The sequence below is a fragment of the Macaca mulatta genome, chromosome 1 (genome assembly GCF_049350105.2).
Source record: "Macaca mulatta isolate MMU2019108-1 chromosome 1, T2T-MMU8v2.0, whole genome shotgun sequence".
Taxonomy (NCBI): Eukaryota; Metazoa; Chordata; class Mammalia; order Primates; family Cercopithecidae; genus Macaca; species Macaca mulatta.
Genome location: NC_133406.1, coordinates 81,658,923 through 81,674,247, shown reverse-complemented (window position 1 = coordinate 81,674,247; position 15,325 = coordinate 81,658,923). Strand labels below are relative to the sequence as shown.

Here is a 15,325-nt window from a genome sequence, read left to right as displayed (position 1 = left end):
TAATTCCCCCCAAAATATAACAACAACAACAAAAACGTTATGCTGAACAAAAGAAGAGCAAGACGAAAGAGTACATACTATGTCGTTTTATTCATACGATGTTCTGGAACATGGAAAACTACTGTCTGGCATCAGAAAGCAGATCTGTGGTTGCCAGTGTAGGGAAGACTAATACAAAGGGGTATGAGGGTGAAGGAAATGCTATATAACTTGATCTGTTTGTATTTGCAAGGGTGTATACATTTGTCAAAACTCAAATAACTATACATTTAAGATACGTGCATTACTTTGTATGTAAATTATACCTCAATAAAGTTGATTTAAAAAATGAAGAATACAGGCTTTTGCATTAGAGTGACCTGTTACTGCTTCTCATTTGTACCCCTTGTATAAGTTACTTATCTAAGTTCAAATTTCTTTATCTGTAAACTGGGAATATTAATAGTATCAATTTCATACGGTTGCTATGAGATTTAATAAGATATTATATGTTGTATACTTTCAAGATCTGTCATAGAACTTAAAAATCAAAGGTAGTTCCTAGTATTGCTACACGTGGTTTTTTTTCTAATCACATCATGAAAGAATGCGGTTGATAATTCAGCCCATTTTTCAGAAGAGCTGCCTTTATAGATCTCAGAGTAGATGTGCACCTTTGCCTACCACCCACAGATCAGGCAGGCAGAACATACAGACCACACTCTGAAAAAGCACCTTCTTTAACGCCAACTATTAGCAGGGAAATTAGGCTAAACTTCCTCTCCCAATTGAGCTAGAGTATGACAATCTGTGTGCCTGGATACGGGGAGGGGCCCCACCTTTTAACACAAATTGAGACTTCTTTGGAGCAGAGCTACCCAGTTAGCCTGGAGCTACTCCAGGCTGACTCCAGTAAAAATGGGCTCCCAGACCCAGCTAGGTGTCAGAACAACAGATCTGTCTTAGATTCATCTGTGGTGTTATGTTTCACTAAGGTTTTCTGCCCTCCTTGTCTATGACAGCTTGCTTGGCAACTTGAGCCTGCTCTGCCCACAATTTGGTTCTCTGCCACTTACCTTATGATTACTATCTCAGTAACAGCTCCTGTCTGAACTTACCAGTCACACACCAGTTTAATCACAGCCTGACTAGCCAGCTCTGCACCACCTCCTGCAGAACTTCTTGCCCAGATGGCTGCTGCCTTCTTGCCCAGATGGCTCTTCTCTTGGAGCCACCAGAAGAGTGAACCCTTCAGACTGAATAGCTCTCTGCTGGCACCTGGGAGAAGCAGGAAGAAATTTTTAGATTAAGCTTATTTGAACTTCTAATCTGAAGTATCAGAGATGCATTCCATCAACCCTGCCAGGGATTCCAGTCTAAGATGAGAATTGAGGATGCATAATGGTTTGAGATTAAGACCAGGGTTTGATGAAGCGGGGTTTGATACAGCTCATGCATACAATGCCTTATTTGTCTTTGTATCTCCTGTTTTAGAGGAAGCCTTTCTGTTTGCAAGAGTTTCCTCTCTTTCGACTTTTGATTCCATATGTTCCCTTGCCTTTGGATATTGCTCAGGTTAACCTAAAAACACACCCAGTGATGACAACGCATAGAACATTCTATTTGTTTCTTTAGGCAATATTACATAGTGGTTTTCACCTTAGACAGGCACAGATCTGAATCATCTCTGCTATTTATGAGTTGTGTGATTTGGGGTGAAGCCCTCTGCTCTAGCCATTCTGGCCTTTCTTCTGCCTCTCCAGCATGCCAAGCTCACTTTTCCAGGGTTTTTGCATTTGCTTGTCTCTCTGCCTGAGACCCTTTTCATTCAGGTCTTCTGAGGATAGTTTCTTCTTGTCACTCAGATCTCAGTTCAAATGTCATCTCTTTGGATAGAACTTTCCTCACTATTATTTCTAAAATGCCCCACCTCAGTCACTACTGCACCATCTTATTTTAGTGTCTTCATAGCATTTATCTTATTTACTTGTTTATCATCTGTCTTCCCCAATTAGAATAAAAACTTCTAATCTGGGCACGGTGGCTCACACCTATAATCCTAGCACTTTGGGAAGCCGAGGTAGGCGGACAGCTTGAGCCCCAGAGTTTGAGACCAGCCTGGGCAACGTGGCCAAATCTTATCTCTACAAAAAAATACCAAAATATTAGCTGGGCATGGTGGCATGCACTTGTAGTCCCAGCTACTCCGGAGGTTGAGGTGAGAGGATCACCTAAACCAGGGGAGGTTGAGGCTGCAGTGAACTGTGATCGTGCCACTGCACTCCAGCCTGGGTGACGGAGTGAGACCCCGTCTAAAAAAAAAAAAAAAAGAATAAAAACATCTAGAGAGCAGGGCAGGTCAGGAGGAACTTATCTTTTTCACCACAGTATCCCTAAAGTTTAGAATTGTACCCAGCACATACATAGCAGGTTTTTAGAAAGTTATCTGTTGAATCAGTCAGTAAGTTAGCATCTCCAAGCTTTAGTTTATCTATAAAATAGAGATAATAGTACTTTCCTATAGGGTTAATGAAGATAATATGAGGAAATATTTGTAAAGGGCTTAGCATGATGCCTGACATAGTAATTGTGCTATAAATAGTGGACATAGTTATTATTATTTCTGCCTGCATTTCCCCTCTCCTGAGTATATAAGCTCCTCTAGAGCACAGATGATGTCTTATTTGTATATTTCATATTGTATGGATATAGTAGACAATAAAACTTAGTTTCAATGAAATAAAAATTTTTCCTAGTAAATCAAGGCTTCAAATAGGCGAAATAGAAAATACACCAACTGAACCAACCAAAGATGGTGAGCTCATCTTTTGGACTCAGTTAATCAACCCTCCTCCCAATGAGGGCTTTCCTGACTATCTCGTCCTGGGAGGGTCAGGGGATAAGGTGACTATCCCTTGTGTGGACTTCAGCCAGAGCACCAGTGCATTTGATTTCAGTCATGTGCTCATAGGTACGTTTTCCTTTGCTAGACTGCATGTGCTTTGATTTACTTACCTTTGTATCCCCACCAGCTGGCCCCTTGCCTTCTCTCGTACGCAGTATAGAAGTATTGAAGAATAGAACAGTGGTAAAGGGGCAATAGCACAGGGATTAAGAATGTAGACTCTGGACTCAATGCATCTGGGTTCAAATCCTAGCTTCTGCCACTTACCAACTGGGAGGCTTCAGACAAGTTACTTGACTTCTCTGTGGGCCTCAAGTTCCTCATTCATAAAATGAGGAACAAAAGTACCAATTTCACGAATAGGCAATGAAAATATTTTCTTCCTATAGGTTCTTAAAATAATGCTTTCTTTATTTTATTTTATTTTATTTTATTTTACTTTTTTTGAGACAGAGTTTGCCCTTTTGGCCAGGCGATCTTGGCTCACTGCAACCTCCGCCTCCCAGGTTCAAGCAATTCTCCTGCCTCAGCCTCCTGAGTAGCTGGTACTACAGGTTTGTGCCACCATACTTGGCTAATTTTTGTATTTTTAGTAGAGATGGGGTTTCACCATGTTGGCCAGGCTGGTCTTGAACTTCTGACCTCAGGTGATCCACCAGCTGCGGCCTCACAAAGTACTGGAATTACAGGAGTGAGCCTCCACACCTGGCCAAATGCCTTCAATTTTATGTGTACTTCATTTCACATAGATGTGCCCCAGACAGTGACTGGATCATAACAGACATTCAGTCGTGTTTATTGAATTAAATTGAAAACTTTAATGTAAATTGATAATCAGGGGTAAAGAAAAGCATGTTTATTTATTTATTTTTGTAGCTGGGACTATAAGCACATGCCACCATGCTGGGCTAAATGCATATTTAAATGGACAGGGAGAACTATAGTCAGTTCTTTGGTATAAGCATACTGATTACTTTTTTCAATTTCATATTTATTCTATTAGATGTGGTAAATGTGATGTATATTTGAAAATAGATTTCGGGGTATGTGTGGTTGGGGAATTCATGTGGAGGTCAGAGTGGAAGCAGGTGTGAGAGGGTCCAGCAGAAGAAAACATGGCTGCCAAAGTGTTTGAGTCCATCGGCAAGTTTGGCCTGGCCTTAGCTGTTGCAGGAGGCTTGGTGAACTCTGCTTTATATAATGTGGATGCTGGGCACAGAGTTGTCATCAGTGATGGAGCCCATGGAGTACAGGACATTGTGGAAGGGGAAGGGACTCACTTTCTCATCCCGTGGGTATGAAAACCAATTATCTCTGACTGCCGTTCTCGACCACGTAATGTGTCAGTCATCACTGGTAGCAAAGATTTACAGAATGTCAACATCATACTGCGCATCCTCTTCTGGCCCATTGCTAGCCAGCTTCCTCGCATCTTCACCAGCATAGGAGAGGACTATGATGAGCCTGTGCTTCTGTCCATCACAACCAACATCCTCAAGTCAGTGGTGGCTTGCTTTGATGCTAGAGATCTAATCACCCAGAGAGAGCTGGTCTCCAGGTAGGTGAGCGATGACCTTACGGAACAAGCAGCCACCTTTGGGCTTATCCTGGATGACGTGTCCTTGACATATCTGACCTTCGGGAAGGAGTTCACAGAAGCGGTGGAAGCCAAACAGGTGGCTCAGCAGGAAGTAGAGAGGGCCAGATTTCCGGTGGAAAAGGCTGAGCAACAGAAAAAGGTGGCCATCATCTCTGCTGAGGGCGACTCCAAGGCAGCTGAGCTGATTGCCAACTCACTGGCCATCGCAGGGAATGGTCTGATCGAGCAGGAAGCTGCCGAGGACATCGAGTACCAGCTCTCACACTCTTGGAACATCACCTATCTGCCGGTGGGGCAGTCCGTGCTCCTCCAGCTGCCCCAGTGAGTGCCTCCACCTCTGCAGGTTGACCGGCCACAGCCCTGATAATTCTTAACATCGCCTCCCTTCTGCCCCCACCCCAGAAATCACTGTGAAATTTCATGATTGGCTAAAAATGAAGGAAATAAAGGTAAAATCACTTCAGATCTCAAAAAAAAAAAAAAAAAAAAAAAAAGAAAAAAGAAAGAAAGAAAGAAAGAAAATAGATTTCAGAAAACAACTACTTTAAGAAAAAACATCTTCAGTGGTTACAGTTTGAGGACTCATCAGTTTGAAGTGAAAATTCTCTCTAAGTAGATACTACTCTCCTTTTTCAGTTTTGTAGTCTCCTAAATTTACTTTCTCTGCTGACCTTTTAAAAGCTCCCTCTGGGCCTTAACTAGAGCAATAAAAAAAGAGTTTGACAAAGACTTTTAGAAATGTTACTCTTGGGTGGCTCTCTGAACCTGCCTAATAAAATACAAAACAATGTTACTCTTCCTCAATTAATCTACATTGGGCAACAATAGGGGGTGGAGTGAAATATTCTCAACTGTCAATTAATAACAAACTTAAATGTCACATATAACAGTTATTAGAAGTGAGTTATGGATTCCTCATAAGTGGGGTTTAAATGATGATATAAAATCATCTAGTTAGTTAGTCTTTCTTTCTTTTTTTTTTTGAGATGAGTCTCACTCTGTCACCCAGGCTGGATACAGTCACATGATTTTCGTTCACTGCAACCTCCACTTCCCTGATTCAAGCAATTACCCCGTCTCAGCCTCCCGAATAGCTGGGATTACAGGCGCACACCACCACGCCAAGCTATTTTTTTTTTTTTTTTTGTATTTTTAGTAGAGACAGGGTTTCACCATGTTGGCCAGACTGGTCTTGAACTCCTGACCTCAGGCAGTCTGCCCACCTCAGCCTCCCAAAGTGCTGGGATTACAAGCATGAGCCACCTTTCTAATAAATAATTAGAAAAGTTTTTCCTTTTCTAATTATTTATCTTTAGCTATTCAGAGAAAAACTTTTGTGGCAGCAACACAATTATATTCATTTAGTAATTGAGAGTCAAACATTGTGTGCTAGGCTAAAGGGAATACCAAGAACTTTAAGAACTGGTCCTTTCCTCAAAGGAACTTAGGCCATGTATCTGTAAAATCAGTGTGTTTTTCATAGGCATTCTTGAAAATTACTTGAATAAATCCCAAGTTTAAAAATGATTTAAAAATGATTCTTATCTGACATTGTGTGTTTAAGAGAAGACCAAGAATAAATACACGTACATTCCTTATAGTAGAATAAAGCCCCTTTGCAAGGGGGAGAATGGAAGCTGCAACAGACTTTGTTGGTGGCCACTGGGCCTTTGTGAGTTCTTGGCACTTGGAAGCCTATTTTCAGTATTTCAGGTTAAAATTCTCCTGCTTGTCAATAGAGAAGCCTTAATTTTTCTTTCTAAAGTCTCAGAGTCTCACTCTTTTGCCCAGGCTGGAGTACAATGGCACCATCTTGGCTCACTGCAGTTTCCACCTTCTGAGTTTAAGCGATTCTCCTGTCTCAGCCACCAAATAGCTGAGTTAACAGGTGCTCACCACCATGCCCAGCTAATTTTTGTATTTGTATTTGTATTTTTAAATTTATTTTAAGACAGAGTCTCACTCTGTTGCCCAGACTGGAGTGCAATGGCACAATCTCCACTCACTGCAACCTCTGCCTCCCGGGTTCAAGCAATTCTCCTTTCTCAGCCTCCTGAGTAGCTAGGATTATAGGCAGCCACAACCACGCCCAGCTAATTTTTGTATTTTTAGTAGAGACAAGGTTTTGCCATGTTGGCCATGCTTGTCTTGAACTATTGACCTCAGGTGATCCACCCGCCTTGGTCTCCCAAAGTGCTGGGATTACAGGAGTGATCTACTGCACCCGGCGAGTGTATTTTCAGTAAAGATGGGGTTTCACCATGTTGGCCAGGCTGGTCTCAAACTCCTAACCTCAAGTGATCCACCTGCCTCGGCCTTCCAGAGTGCTGGTATTACAGGTACGAGCCACCGCCTGGCTTCATAAATATAGTTGTTTACGAAAGACACCACCACTGGCCAATCATCAGGAGGGCAAGCACTTTAGGTCTGTATTTCAGCAACAGATTTACATTCCATAGATCCTTTCACTCTCATTCAATCAGAACTTTTTGTAGGCATTTATGAGATGGCTATTTGGGGTGACAGATATAATCTATGGCCATAGAACAGGGAAATGTACAAAACACTGACTCGAATCATGTAAGCTACAGACAAATGAATAAATCATTTATTTAGTCACTCTTTAATTAATTAATGTATTTATTCATTCTACTATTATGGACTGAGCACAGTTTTAAGTACTGAAGAATCCATGCTAAATATAGTATTGTGGGAGAGACTGACATTAATTGAATAACCCAAACCAGGGTAATGAATACAGTGAATACAGTGGTGACGCATGGTGAAGGTGAGGTCCTTGGAGTTATGCTACAGCATGTGCTAGAGGAAGCATGAAGGGCAAAAGGGAAACTGAAAAAGGTGGTGTGGCTGAGTCTCACAGAAGGAGAGGACCATGGTACCTGGTACCACTGAAGGATGGGCAGAGACAGGCATTCAAGGGCTTGGAGGCAGAGTTAAGGAAGGACATCAAGCAGTGCTTTCTTGTGATCAGATTTATGAGAAATGATGGTAGCTTAAATGGCATGGCTGTAGTCAAGGAAGAAAGAGAGTTTGATGAGATATTGAGGAGAAGGAATGAATAGAGCTTGATGATTGAATAGATCTTAGAGATGAGGGAGAAATAAGGTCAAACATGATTCTCAGGTTTGTGGCTTGAGAAAATGGAAGAACACTCGTGGCATACACTGAGATAGGAAGTACTAGATGAGAACCAGGATTGGGAATAAAAACTATCCCTTGGTTTTAGACACGCTGAGTTGAGACATGTTGATATGGAAATTCGGCACTATTCAATAGAGCTTTCTGTGAGGATGGAGGTGTTCTGTACCTACACTGCTGAGTATTTTAGCCATTACTCACATGTGGCTATTTACATTTAACCTAAAATAAAAGATTTAGTTTCTCAGTGGCACTAGCCACATTTCAAGTGCCCAACAGCTATATGTGGCTAGTGATTTTTGCATTTGACAGTACAGTTCTAGAGCCTAGAGAAGCAGCCTAGGTTGAAAATATAAAAAATTAGCCAGGCATAGTGGCTTATACCTATAATCTCAGTACTTTGAGAGGTCAAGCCAGGAGAATTGCTTGAGGCCAGGAGTTTGAGACCAGCTTGGACAACACAGTGAGATCCTGCAGCTATAAAAAAATATGAAGATAGTCTGGGAGCAGTGGCTCATGCCTGTAATCCCAGCACTTTGGGAGGCTGAGGCGGGCAGATCACCTGAGGTCGGGAGTTCGAGACCAGCCTGACCAGCATGGAGAAACTCCATCTCTGCTAAAAATACAAAATTAGTCTGGCATAGTGGCGCATGCTTGTAATCCCAGCTACTAGGGAGGCTGAGGCAAGAGAATGGCTTGAACCCGGGAGGCGGAGGTTGCAGTGAGCTGAGATCTTGCCATTGCACTCCAGCCTGGACAATAAGAGTGAAACTCTGTCTAAAAAAATAAATAAATACATAAACATTAAAAATTAAAAAGTTAAAAATTAGCCATACGTGATGATGCGCACCTGTAGTTCCAGACTCAGGAGGCTGAGGTAGGAGTCTTGCTTGATTCCAGGAGTTTGGGGCTGCAGTGAACTATGACAGCACCACTGCACTCCAGCCCAGGAACAGAGCAAGACTCCATCTCTTAAAAAAAAAGAAAAAAAAAAAAGAGAGAGAGATGTGTAGATGAGGTTTAAGACTGTGAAGACAACTTTCTAAGGAAGAAGGGAAGGTAGTCAGTGAGGAAATGGCTAGGACTGAGACTACAGGACCTTCAACCTGTGAAGGCTGGTGAAGAAAAATGAGCCTTCAAAGGATACCAGGAAGTAATCAGGGAGGTAGGAGAAGAATGGTAAGAGCTTTGTCATATAAGTCAAGAGAAAAGGGTGTTTTGAAAGGGAGGAATAAGCAACAGCTAAGTGGTTCTAGAAGGTTGAGGAAGACTAGACTGAAGGTGTTTATTGGATCAGTGAAACAGAGGCCATTGGTGACTTTGGCAAGAGCTGTTTCAGAGGAGGGATGAGGCTGAAACGTAGACTAGATGAGTGAGGAGGGGGTGAGGTAATGGAGAGAGACTGACAATAGAAGAAAAGAAATCATGAGCTCCTTGTTCCATGGGCTACCAATAAAACAGGGAATTATTTTAGCCAAATCAAGCTAGAGTCATATATCATAGATATATGTCTTCAAAGCACTGCATTTATCCTACAATGTTACCAATTTTGAATCCTTTGTCATGAATATGAGGCTGCTGGGCTTTATTCCTACTCCAACTACCTTGGAGGGTGAGTATGAAATAGACCATGTGAGGGCCTAGAGGCCATGTTGAAGTACTCTTTATCCTAACAACAATAAAAAGCAACTGAAGGCTTTTCTTTTTTAAAAGCCATTTTATTATCTAAAATGTAGGAGCATACAGAAGAAGAGAGAAAAATGTAACTCATCACTCCCGGGTATTACTCATCACCTGACCCCAACACCCTTCAGCCTTTAGTTCTGGCCCATCCATACCCCATCGACTTAGACGAAAAGTTTTAACCATGGGAGTGACATGATTACACTTGTGTTAAAAAGACCATTCTTGCTGCTGGGTAGAGCAAAAGTCAGCACATTTCCAGATAGTAAATATTTTAGGCTTTGCTGGCCATACAGACTCTGTTGTAACTACTTAACTCTTGTTGTAGCTTGAAAGCTGCACTAGACAATATGTAAATAAATAAGTGTGACTGTGTTCCAATAAAACCTTATTTATGGACACTGAAATTTGAATTTCATATAGTTTTTGCATATCACAAAATATTCTTCATCTTGTTTTGATTTTCCCCCTCACAATTTAAAAATGTAAAAATGAATTTCGCTCATAGGCAATACAAAAACAGGTGGAGGGCCAAATTTGGGCTGTAGTTTGCTAAGCCCTAGGGTACAGAATGAATTGCAGCAGGCAAGAGAAGTTGTAGGAAGACTTGCCCAAGGGTATTGCAGGAACCAGGATAAAAATCTCACTATTCCTGTACCTAGTAAAGAGAAAAGACAGCATGGTAAGCATTTATTAGGTACTATACCATTGAGTATCTGTTATGCCCTAGGCACAATGTTAGGGCTGAAGATATACAAATAAATGAATAAGAAATAGTATTGCAATTGCAGCTAGTTAGGGAGACAGATGTGTTTTTTTCTGTCATGTTGTAAATACCACAACATGGTACTATGGAATATACATGAAATATTGATTAATTCTGCATGAGAAACATCAAACATGGCCTTAAGAGTGACATTTAGCCAGTGTAGTGGCTCATGTCTGTAAGTCCAATACTTTGGGAGGCTGAGGCAGGAGGATTGCTTGAGGCCAGGAGTTCTAGACCAGCCTGGGCAACACAGTGAGACACCGTCTCTACAAAACATTTAAAAATTAGCCAGGCGTGGTGATGCATGCTTGTAATTCCAGCTACTTGGGAGGCTGAGGTGGGAGGATGGCTTGAGCTCAGCAGTTTGAGGTTACGGTGAGCTATAATCATGCCACTGCACTCCAACTTCAGTAACAGTGTAAGACTTTGTTTCTTAAAATAAAAAAAAAGAGACATTTAGGCATTTAGGTAGGAACTTGAAAGATGAATAGAAGTTTACCATATAGGGTAAGGTGGAGGGAGGGAAAGGTTTTTAAGGCAGAGGGAAAAGTATAAATGGATGCAAAGAGGCTTGATACACAAGCTTCTGCCCCATCTTTCTTTCAGATTACTGCTAACTTGAGGGGAATGTAGGAGGTAACTGAATAAATCTGTATAGGTTAAAGAATCTATAAAAATGGAGTATCTCTTGTTTCAAGAGAGAGGATAATTGGTGGAATATTAAATGATCCTACATGACCTGGGCACTGGCTACATCTTCCGCCTCTCTTACCACTCCCCTCCTTGTTCACTCTGCCCTGGGCACACTTGTCTTTTTGCCATGTCTTTGAGATGCCAAGCACAAGGCTGCCTCAAGCTCTTTGTCCTTGCTGTTCCCACTGCCTAGAGTCCGATTCCCTCCCTCCCCTCATTCCGCAGAGGCCTTCTCTGGCCAGCCTATCTAAAATAGATGCTATTCTCTTAGGTTTACCTAGTTGCTTTCTTTTGTTTTTTCCGTAGCTTTTATTATTACCTTATTCATGTGTTTGTTGTCTAGCTCCTCCCAACTAGAATGTAAGCTCCATGAAGGCAAGACTCTTCTCTATTACCTCTAGAGTCTAGAACAGTGCCTGGCAAAATACAGCCACATGAGTATTAGTAAAATAGATCAACAAAAGGAGTGGGGAGAGGGTAGAGAAGAACCCAGATGAGTTGGTATTGCAGGAGTGCAAGCTCAATAGTCTCTGTTTCATTGGCTGAGTAAGATGGGAATTCATCTTCTGAGAGGACACTGGGACTCAAAGTTTTGAACGTCTCTGGAAGTTGAGAAAGAGTAACACAGGGAGAAAGTTGGGAACTTAAACATTTGAACTCAAGCCAAACAGATAATTAATTGTACTGTGCCAAGGTGGGGGGGTGGTGAGAACCAAAAGGGAAGATAGCTCCTCCCCACTCAGAATGTGGTAATTTGACTTATCTTTCTTGGAGTTGAATAGAGAATTATAGGGTGGGGAAAACCAAACAGAAGCTCTTGAAAGAATAAGCACGTGAGGATGGGAGTGGAGAGAAAGTGAAACTTGGTAGAAAACAACCCATCTGAGAGCCATGTTTGAGTGGTACAGAATCTGAGAGAATGAAACCGAAGCACAGACAAGGATTCTTTGGTTTCATGCTTCTGTGATTAAAAAAAAAAAAAAAAAAAAAAAAAAAGAAAAGTCCTCAACATACCTGCTGTTTGGCAGCTGGGAATTCTCAATTGGCTAGAAGTGAGTTTCAGGACATATTGCCAACTGCTGTCCCTTTTCTCCTCCCTTCCCTTGGGCAGGGCATTTGTGTAAACAGACAGCAAAGAAATAGAACTGGACTGTCTTATTCCAATTCTTCTCTCCTTGCTTCCATTTCTATTGTAATTATTTTATTAATAAGCCAGGGCTGCCAACGCTCATACTAAATATAATTTACTATTGTGTACAACCAGTTTTAGGGTGGTAATGAGACACTGTTTTTTGGTGAGAACTGGAAGGTTAGCGACTAATATCCAGAATTCTTTTTCTGGATGACTGTGGATTATAATATCTTCGGCTGTTTTGGGGGCTTGTCTGCAAAAAAAATTAAAAAAAAAAAAACAGTGGAATATGAAGTAGGTTTTTTGGTGTAAAATAGTCCCTTTATGAACTGCAGGTTACCAAAAAGAATTGTTGCTTCCCAGAACTACCATTCAACCCAGGAATCCCATTACTGAGTGCATACTGAGGAATATAAATCATTCTACCATAAAGACACATGCATGTGTCTTTATGTGTTCATTGCAGCACTATTCACAATAGCAAAGATGTTGAGTCAACCCAAATGTCCATCAATGACAGATTGGATAAAGAAAATATGCTACATATACATGCAGCCATAAAAAATATCAAGATCATGTCTTTTGCGGGAACATGAATGGAGCTGGAGGCTATTATCCTTAGCAAGCTAATGTAGGAACAGAAAACCAAATACTGCATGTTCTCACTTAGAAGAGAGAGCTAAATGATGAGAACTCATGAACGCAAAGAAGGGAACAACAGATATTAGGGCCTACTTGAGGGTGGAAGGTGAGAGGAAGGAGTGGAGCAGAAGAGGTAACTATTGGGTACTGGGCTTAATATTTGGGTGATGAAATAATCTGTACAACAAATCCCTGTGATACGAGTTTGCCTATGCAACAAACCTTCACATGTACCCCCAAACCTAAAAGTTAAAAAAAAAAAAGAATTATTGCTTCCCACATACGTGCTAAATTTCAGTATCAGGGTATCTTTTATTATTAAGTTCTGAAAGTTAACATGTTCTCAAATGATCTCCTCTTTTCTGTAACTTGGTCCACTCATGGTCTTCTCCATTATGGTTTGTGGCAACTTCCATCCTTTGGGACAAAAACTTAGGGCATCTTTCTCTCATATTCCACATCTGTCAGGAAATTCTGTGGGTTTGGACTTGAAAATATATCCAAAATTGACCACTATTTGCCATAGCCGCTGTTACCACCCTTGTGGAAGCCACTTACACCTTTCGCTTGGCTGAGTTTCTTATGGTTCTCTGCTGACTTTGTTTTCCACAGCAGCTGGAGTGATTCTCTTAAAATATGTCAGCTCACAGCACTCTTCTGTTCAAAACCTTTCCATAACTCCCCATTTCACTCAGAGCAAAGGTAAAGTCCTTAGAATAGCCTACAAGGCCCTTCTTGTCTGGCCCTTCATATCACTCCATCTCATCTCCTACTATTCTCCCCTTATCGTCTGCTCCAGCTATCTTAGCCTCCCTGATGGTCCCAGAATTTGCCAGGCAGGCTCGCACATTAGGCCTTAGCGCTGGCTGTTCCCTCTGCCTGGAAATCTTCCTTCATATTCGTGGAGTTCACACCCTCATTTCCTTCAAGACTGCTCACACACTGCCTTTTCAGTGAGGCTTACCTTGACCACCCTATTTAAAGTTGCACCTGTACACCTCATCCCCTTCCCTTCCCTTATTCTATTTTGTTCACAATAACTACACTTGTCTTTTGAACTTTTTGTTCATTAATATATCCCTAGGACTTAGAAGAATATCTATGATGTGGTAGGTATTTAATAAATATTTACTGAATGAGGGATGAATTTATTTTGCTTAACTCAGTGTAACCCTCTTAAGAAAAACAAGACTATAAACCAAATTTTTTGAGAACGTTAACTTCTTTTTTTTTTTTTTTTTTCAGATGGAGTTTCGCTCTTCTTGCCCAGGCTGAAGTGCAGTGGGGCGATCTCCACTCACCGCAACCTCCGCCTCCCGGGTTCAAGCGATTCTCCTGCCTCAGCCTCCCGAGTAGCTGGGATTATAGGCATGTGCCACCACGCCCAGCTAATTTTTATATTTTCAGTAGAGACGGGGGTTTCACCACGTTGACCAGGCTGGTCTCGAACTCCTGACCTCAGGTGATTCGCCCGCCTCGGCCTCCTAAGGTGCTGGGGTTACAGGCTTGAGCCAATGCGCCCGGCCGAGAACGCTAAATTCTAATTGAATTAACCGTAATTTAGTATTGCCACATACAGTAGCTGAGATGGTGCAACAAGGAGTTTGATGGAGATTCTGGTAAGGGACATGGTGGGCTAAGAAAGAATTGTCTGTTCTTTAAACTAGATAAACTCAGGGGCTTTACTCCCCTTCAGGTACTAGAATCATGTATAAAGGCAGAGAAAAGTGATTCTGAGTGAACTTGCACTGACAACTTACTAGAACGAGGCTTCCTGGAGTTAGGGTTCCCGGAGTATGTGTCTCCCTGGAAGGTGGAAGAAGAGCCTGAACCTGCTCTGCTACTCTTTGGAAGAGAGCCTCGCCATTCCCCTAGGCCTTGGCCTCCCTCCCTGGAAAAGGATGGTATCCACCGACTCCCCGTATGGGAGGCTGCTTGCAGGGTGTTCCCAGCACCTCCCAGGGAAGCTCCTCAGAATGCTGCCTGCCACATTTTTAAGTTTTAAAAAAATTATTTTTATTATGGTAAAACATACACAACATAAAAGTTATCCCTTTATCCAGTTTGCGGTGTACGTTTGTTAACCTCACAGCAAGCAACACATGAGTTTTAAATTAGAATTTGGACAACGGCAAATGAAATGAAAGGCGAACAATCCGAGAGCCGGGTCACAGAGGAGCTCTGGGAACGAGCCGCGGGCTGAAGCCACACGGGGAACTCCATTTTGTCCGGACAGGGTCGGTCGTGGCCACCCTCAGGGAGTCGAGTCGTTTCCGCGGCGCGGCCCGGGCCTCCCCCGGGGGTCCGCCCGCCTCTCTCCGCCTGGCCCAGCGGCGCGGCCGCGGGAGGACTCTGTCCACTCGCTCAACCTCGGGCGCCCAGTTCTGAAGGCAAAGGGTCCTCTGCCTTGCACAACTCGGAGCCGCCGAGGAGGTGACGGCGGTAGCTCTGGGACGGCTCGGTGCCATTCACTACCATTCTGTTTTCCTGAGGCGCCGCCTTCCAATTGCTCCGGCTCCGCTAGGAGGCGCGCGCTCCAGCCGCTCCGCCGCGCGGCCCCGACCGCACTTAAGTCCGAGGCGAAGAAAGAAAAGGCTGTCGGCAGCCGCAGCTCCCGGTCCGCGCCGCCAGGCCCGCGCAGGCGCGCGCGGCTCCTGTTCTCGCGGGCGCCCCTCCCCCAGGCCTCCAGGCGCGCCGCGGGCGGGGTCGGCGCGGGGGGCGGAGCCGGCGCGGGCTCGGCTGGGGCCCGGCCCGGGATTAGTT

The 15,325-nt window shown here is 42.9% G+C and overlaps 1 pseudogene; it reads left to right on the top strand.

Annotated features, from left to right (window-relative positions):
* The first annotated feature begins 3,948 nt into the window (after positions 1–3,948).
* LOC702813 (prohibitin 1 pseudogene) lies at positions 3,949–4,824 on the top strand (annotated as a pseudogene).
* Positions 4,825–15,325: the final 10,501 nt, after the last annotated feature.